Raw genomic sequence first — 6,411 nt, 5'->3', positions numbered from 1 at the left:
AGATCTTGTATTCGCGCAGATTGGCGAATGTCTCCCGCAGGTCGTCGAGGAGGCTGGAGTGCTGCTTCGTCTTGATGACGATGTCATCCACATAGACATGGATGTTCCTGCCAATATGTGGCAGTAGGCACTGCTGCATGCAGTGTTCGAATGTTGCACCTGCGTTCTTCAGACCGGACGTCATGGTGGTGTAGCAGTAGGCCCCGAAGGGCGTGATGAAGGAGGTCTTCAGGAGATCAGCTGGATCCAGCTTGATTTGATGGTAGCCCGAATAAGCATCTAGAAACGACAGCAGTTCGCAGCCTGCAGTGGAGTCGATCACTTGATCTATCCTAGGCAACGCGAAAGGGTCTTTCGGACAGGCCTTATTCAGGCTAGTGTAGTCGATACACATTCACCATGTGTTGTTCTTCTTCAGCACCAGGACTGGGTTCGTGAGCCAGTCCGGGTGGAAAACCTCCATGATGAAGCCGGCTGCAAGGAGCCGGGTGATCTCTTCTCCGATTGTGCGTCGCTTCCCCTCGGCGAAGGTTGTTTCATCGGCTTTGCATCTGGTCACACGTGAAGTTTGTGCTCGGCGTACTTCCTTGGAACACCCGGCATGTCCTTGGGGGACCATGCAAAGATGTCCTGATTCTCACGAAGGAAGTCGACGAGCTCGCCTTCCTATTTGGGGCTGAGGCCAGCCCCGATGGTGACGCACTGCTTCGGGTTGGCAAGGTCGAGTGGGACCTGCTTGGTCTCTTTAGCCGGCTTGAAAGAGCCCTCGCCGATCGTTTGGGACGGAGGAGAAGGAATCGTCGGCTGCTCGGTAGCCTGGGCCACGAGCCGGTCGATCTGCCGCTTCTCCTCAGCAATCACCAAGGCATCGGCGAGGCGGCTGCTATCTTGGGCACACTCGAGCGACTTCTTGTAGTCGCCAACAACAGTGATGATGCCCTTGGGACCCGACATCTTCATTTTCAGGTAGGCGTAATGCGGAATAGCCATGAACTTGGCCAGAGCCGGTCTTCCCAGCAGCGCGTGATACGGGCTACTAAGGTCCACTACCTCGAACCATATGGACTCTCAGCGGAAGTGGGCCTTGTAGCCGAAGAGGACGTCTAGCTGGATCTTGCCGATGGGCGAGCATGACTGCCCAGGCACGATGCCAGGGAAGACAGTGCTGGTTGGCAGGACGTCTGTCTCCTTGAGCCCGAGCTTGAGGAGAGTGTCGAGGTAGAGGATGTTGATGCTACTGCCGCCATCGACCAGCACCCGGGAGAATCGGCAGGTGAGCCTTTTGGAGGCGAAGATGAGGTCGAGGACGAGTGCGTATGATCCCGGGTTGGGCATCACCGCAGGATGGTCCACCCGGCTCCATGTGATTGGTTTGTCAGACCAATGCATGTACTAGGGAACCGGGGGGACAGTGGCGTTTACCTCGCGCCGTCTTTGGCGCAGGCTGTGTTTGTCGTCGCCTTCGCTAGTGAAAACGACGAACGCTCCGTCTTGATGAGGATAGTCGTCAGGGTGAGGACCGTCATCGCGAGGCGGTGGTGGCGGAAGCGGAGCGTGGTTGGGAGCCGGGGCACGGGGCGCCGCTTGCGCACCCGGAGGAGCCGGCATGCCATCCCCTTGCGACAGCCGGCGTGCGACGCTACACTGTCGAAGGGTATGGGTAGACGACGTCGCCCCAGAATGTATCTTGCAGGGGGCGTCGAGCAGCTGCTCGAGGGACTGCCTGGGCAACCAGTTGGGGTTGCCCCGACTGGGACTCTTTCGTGGAGGGCCGGCTTGAGAAGCCAACGTCTCACCCTCCACATTGGCCACCAGCTTGTTGTTGGAGCGGGGATCCATCTGATCCGCCTTGCGCTTGTAGTTATTCTGGCCGCCTCGGTTGTCCACAACCGGCTTGGGAGTAGCCAGCGTAGGCACCACCTTGTCCAAGGCGGTCACATTGATGCGCATTGCGGAGTGGCCGTGGCGTACTTGTCCGCCTTGGCCATGAGCACCGCCAAAGAGGTGGGCTCGACGCACATGAGCTTGTGCTTGAGGAGGGTGCCGTCTCGGCATCCGTCAATGAAGTACTGGATGGCTTGTACCTCATGCACCCCCTCGCACGAGTTGCGGAGCTCAGTCCACCGGGTGACGTAGTCGCGAAGGGGTTCGTTGGCCTTCTGGACGCACATGGCCAGCTCGCGGGGCCGGCCAGGGCGCTTGTAGGTGCTAGTGAAGTTGCGGACGAACGCCTCCTCGAAGTCCACCCAGGAGTTGACACTGCCGGCCGGGAGGCTGTTAAGCCAAGTCCGAGCCGAGCCAGCCAACATGAGTGGCACGTAGCGAACCGCTACGCGCTTGTTGCCCCTGGCGATGCCAACGGTCGTGGTGTAATCGATCAGCCAATTTTCTGGCTTGGCCATGCCGTTGTATTTCAGCGTATCCCGAGGCAGGGTGAAACCTCGGGGGAACGGCTCCCCTCGGATTCGGGGGCCAAAGCATGCCGGACCGACGAGTCTGTCTTCCTTTAGGAGGGCTGACTGGGCCAGGACGACGATACGTTGGTGGGCGTCCCGCTCATCCTGGGTAACGGGAGCGCCAGCCCCGGTGGCGAGAGGGGAGGCGCCTCGGGAGCCGGAAGCGTGAGTTCTTCACGGGGTAAGATCCCCACACTCTGAATCGCCCTCGTCGCCTCTGCGACACAAGCCCGAAGTGTGCTCGCTCTGGCGCTGAGAGCGCCGATCTTGGCTTCCCTCGCCCCTCCAACCGGAAGGGCGATGCGAGGAAGATCCTTCTGCGTGGTGCTGGCCGCTAGGGTGGCGGCATGCCCCCGAGTTCGGTCCCGGGGACTCTGATTGAGCCTGACCGGGGTCAAACCGAGCGTGCTGCTGGTTAGCGGCGTCAAGGAGATCCTTCACTCGCTTTTCCTGGAAGGCGCGCTCCTCGCCTTCCATCCTTTCCATCTCCTCCATGGTCGCCTGCGCCGCCTGCATGTGGGCCGCAGGAGTCTCGTAGGTGGGCAGGTCCCCGCCTAGAACCTCGGCGATGAACCGGCCGCGACTGCGGACCGATCCAAGCCGGCTAGGGGCCTCGGAAATCGGAGTGAGACCGTATGCGGAGTTATACTCGCGCTGCGTAGCCTCTAACCGACGTTTCACCGAGGCCACGGCGATGCCCTCCTCCAAGATACGCTTGCGAGTCTCCTCCAGCGAGGCCCGAGCGTCTGCAGGGTCGGCGGAAGTGGTGACCGGTGTCGTCAGGCCGGCGATGGCGTCCCGAAGAGCATCAGCGGTGGCTGCAGCGGGCTCGCCGGCGCCTGCGGAGTCCTTGCCGGGAGCCGTGCTGGTGCCAGCGCCGATAACCATCACCTCCATGGTGTTGGAGACGGCAGCAACGTGGTATGGGGTGAAGAACCCCACTGACGGCAGAGGGCCGTCGAAGATGAGGACGTTACTGGGTTAACGTCGCGAGCAGGCATCTCAGCGATTGAGAGCCTGCTAAAGCTGGCGCACAGCGCCTCAACGTCGAAGTCCTCGCCGAAGTAGCGCGGGCCATCGTTGAGACGAAGGTCGCTGGAGAGAACGTTGAGGTTCTCCATAGCAGCAACGACGACGCTAGGGAGCACCTCGTCATCAGAATCTTCGTCTGAATCCGCATGGCGGACGGGACGTCGATCACCATGGGTGTTGCCTCGTCGAAAGCGGGCTCCACGGGCATGCAAACTGATCCGGACGCGATGCATCCGGTGGTGTAGGTGCGGGGCCCCGCCCAGCGGGTAAAGCCAGCCGATGCCGCGATCGGCCCCACGGTGGGCTCCAAATGTCGGTGAATACTCACAACATATGCCATAGGTAGGCTAAAGTCGGTGAGAACCGAAGGGACAAAGGTGGGCGTTGGGAACGAGGTTGGTACACGCATGGGACGCACGATGTACCCAGGTTCACGGCTCTCCGTAGAGATAATACCCCTAATCCTGCCGGAGTGTTTGATGTATAGGAACAGAGTACAATGTCGCTCCTGGAGCTGTGTTGGGAGGAGGAAGAGGGGAGCAGCCAACTCGTCTCTACCTCTCTCTACGTGGTTGGTGAATGTGTTGTGTTGAATGACTGGTGAAGGATCGGCCCCCTTGCATGGGGGGCGACCCGGGGGTTTTATAGACGAACCCGCTAGCCTACAATATGGATAAAGGGTACAAGCGTGGGACCCGGATGGCTGCTTCCCCGGCTGGCCAGGGGCCCACAAGGGTCTTGTCTTGTTGATGAGGGGCCCGCCGGCTGCGTGGTCTCGATTGCCTGTGGGACCCACCGGCTGGCCAATGAGGCTCTCGCGTAAGGTTGACGCCGAGCACGCGCTGTACGTCAAGCGTCGCCCCGCGAGATTCTTCATGGGCAGGTAGTACGACCGCCTCCACTGTTCCCCACGCTGAGTGCAGTAATGAAGTGGGAGTGTGACGGTCCGACACTATGCCAGGTGATGGATCAGAGCCGGGGTAGGTCAGCGGCGTGGCCGCCGACGCTCGTACCTGCCGGGTGCCCTGATCCTATACCTTTGCTGACGAGTAGCTACCTTTAATCGTGAGGTCTCTTCCTGACCTACGATCTGATGTGAGTTGTGATCCTCGGCCGGCTAGCCTGCTTGGCCAGCCGGCTTGAGCATGGCCGCCTCCTCCCCAGTCCGGCTGGCGGGGCGAGGCCGGCTCTGAAGGGGAGGGGTTGCCTGGCCGGCCAGAAAGGTGGCCGCCTCGTCCTCCAGCCTGCAGGTGATGCCTAGCCGGCCAGGAGACTTGGGCCTTGGGAATCTTCATATGTTCATGTCCATTGGGCCGGAAATGAAGGAATAGGCTTGATGAGCCTACCCCGGGGTTATCCCCCCGACACTAGCAGTGTTGATTACTCTTTGTAGTTGATGCTAGTTGGATTACTTGGTGGAAGAGTTTATGTTCAGATCCTTGATGCTATTCATTACACCTCTGGTCATGATTATGATTATGTCTTGTGAGTAGTTACTTTTGTTCCTGAGGACATGGGATAAGTCATGTTAATAATAGTCATGTGAATTTGATATTCGTTCGGTATTTTGATATGTTGTATGTTGTTTTTCCTTTAGTGGTGTTATGTGAACGTCGACTACATAACACTTCACCATATTTGGGCCTAGAGGAAAGCATTGGGAAGTAGTAAGTAGATGATGGGTTGCTGGAGTGACAGAAGCTTAAACCCCAGTCTATGCGTTGCTTCGTGAGGGGCTGATTTGGATCCACTAGTTTAATGCTATGGTTAGACTTTGTCTTAATTCTTCTTTTGTAGTTGCGGATGCTTGCGAGAGAGGTTAATCATAAGTGGGATGCTTGTCCAAGTAAGGGCAGTACCCAAGCGCCGGTCCACCCACATATCAAACTATCAAAGTAACGAACGCGAATCATATGAACATGATGAAACTAGCATGAAAGAAATTCCCGTGTGTCCTCGGGAGCGTTTTTCCTCCTATAAGACTTTGTTCAGGCTTGTCCCTTGCTACAAAAATGGATTGGGCCACTTGCTGCACCATTGATACTACTTGTTACTTTTTGCTCGCTACGTTTCACCTCGCTACACAATCACTTGTTACCGCTACTTTCAGTGCTTGCAGTTTTACCTTGCTGAAATCCGTTTATCGGAGCCTTCTGCTCCTCGTTGGGTTCGACACTCTTACTTATAGAAAGGACTATGATTGATCCCCTATGCTTGTGGGTCATCAAGACTCTTTTCGGGCGCCGTTGCCGGGGAGTGAAGCGCCTTTGGTAAGTGGAAATTGGTAAGGAAACATTTATATACTGTGCTGAAATTTATTGTCACTATTGAAACTCTTCCTTTGAGGAGTTTATTCGGGGTATATTCACCACGAACGGAAGGTCGAGGAGTTTCTCCTCAACCTGAGGTACCTACTGAAAATATCTTTTATGAAATTCCTTTGGGTATGCTTGAGAAACTGCTGACTAATCCTTTTACAGGAGATGGATCTTCACATCCAGACTTCCATCTAATCTATGTAGATGAAGTTTGTGGTTTATTTAAGCTTGCAGGTTTGCCCGAGGATGAGGTAAATTAGAAAGTCTTTCCTTTATCTTTGAAGGATAAGGCGTTGACATGGTATAGGCTATGTGATGATGCTGGATCATGGGGCTACAATCGGTTGAAATTGGAATTTCATCAAAAGTTCTATCCTATGCATTTAGTACATCGTGATCGGAACTTTATTTATAACTTTTGGCCTCGTGACAGGGAAAGCATATATCAAGCTTGGGGGAGGCTTAAATCAATGCTATATTCATGCCCCAATCATGAGCTCTCGAGAGAAATCATCACTCAAAACTTTTATGCTCGGCTTTCTCATGAAGATCGTACCATGCTTGACACTTCTTGTACCGGTTCTTTTATGAAGAAGGATATTGAT

Source organism: Hordeum vulgare, chromosome 5H (assembly GCF_904849725.1).
Source record: "Hordeum vulgare subsp. vulgare chromosome 5H, MorexV3_pseudomolecules_assembly, whole genome shotgun sequence".
Lineage (NCBI taxonomy): Eukaryota > Viridiplantae > Streptophyta > Magnoliopsida > Poales > Poaceae > Hordeum > Hordeum vulgare.
Note: the sequence above shows the minus strand (reverse complement) of the source record.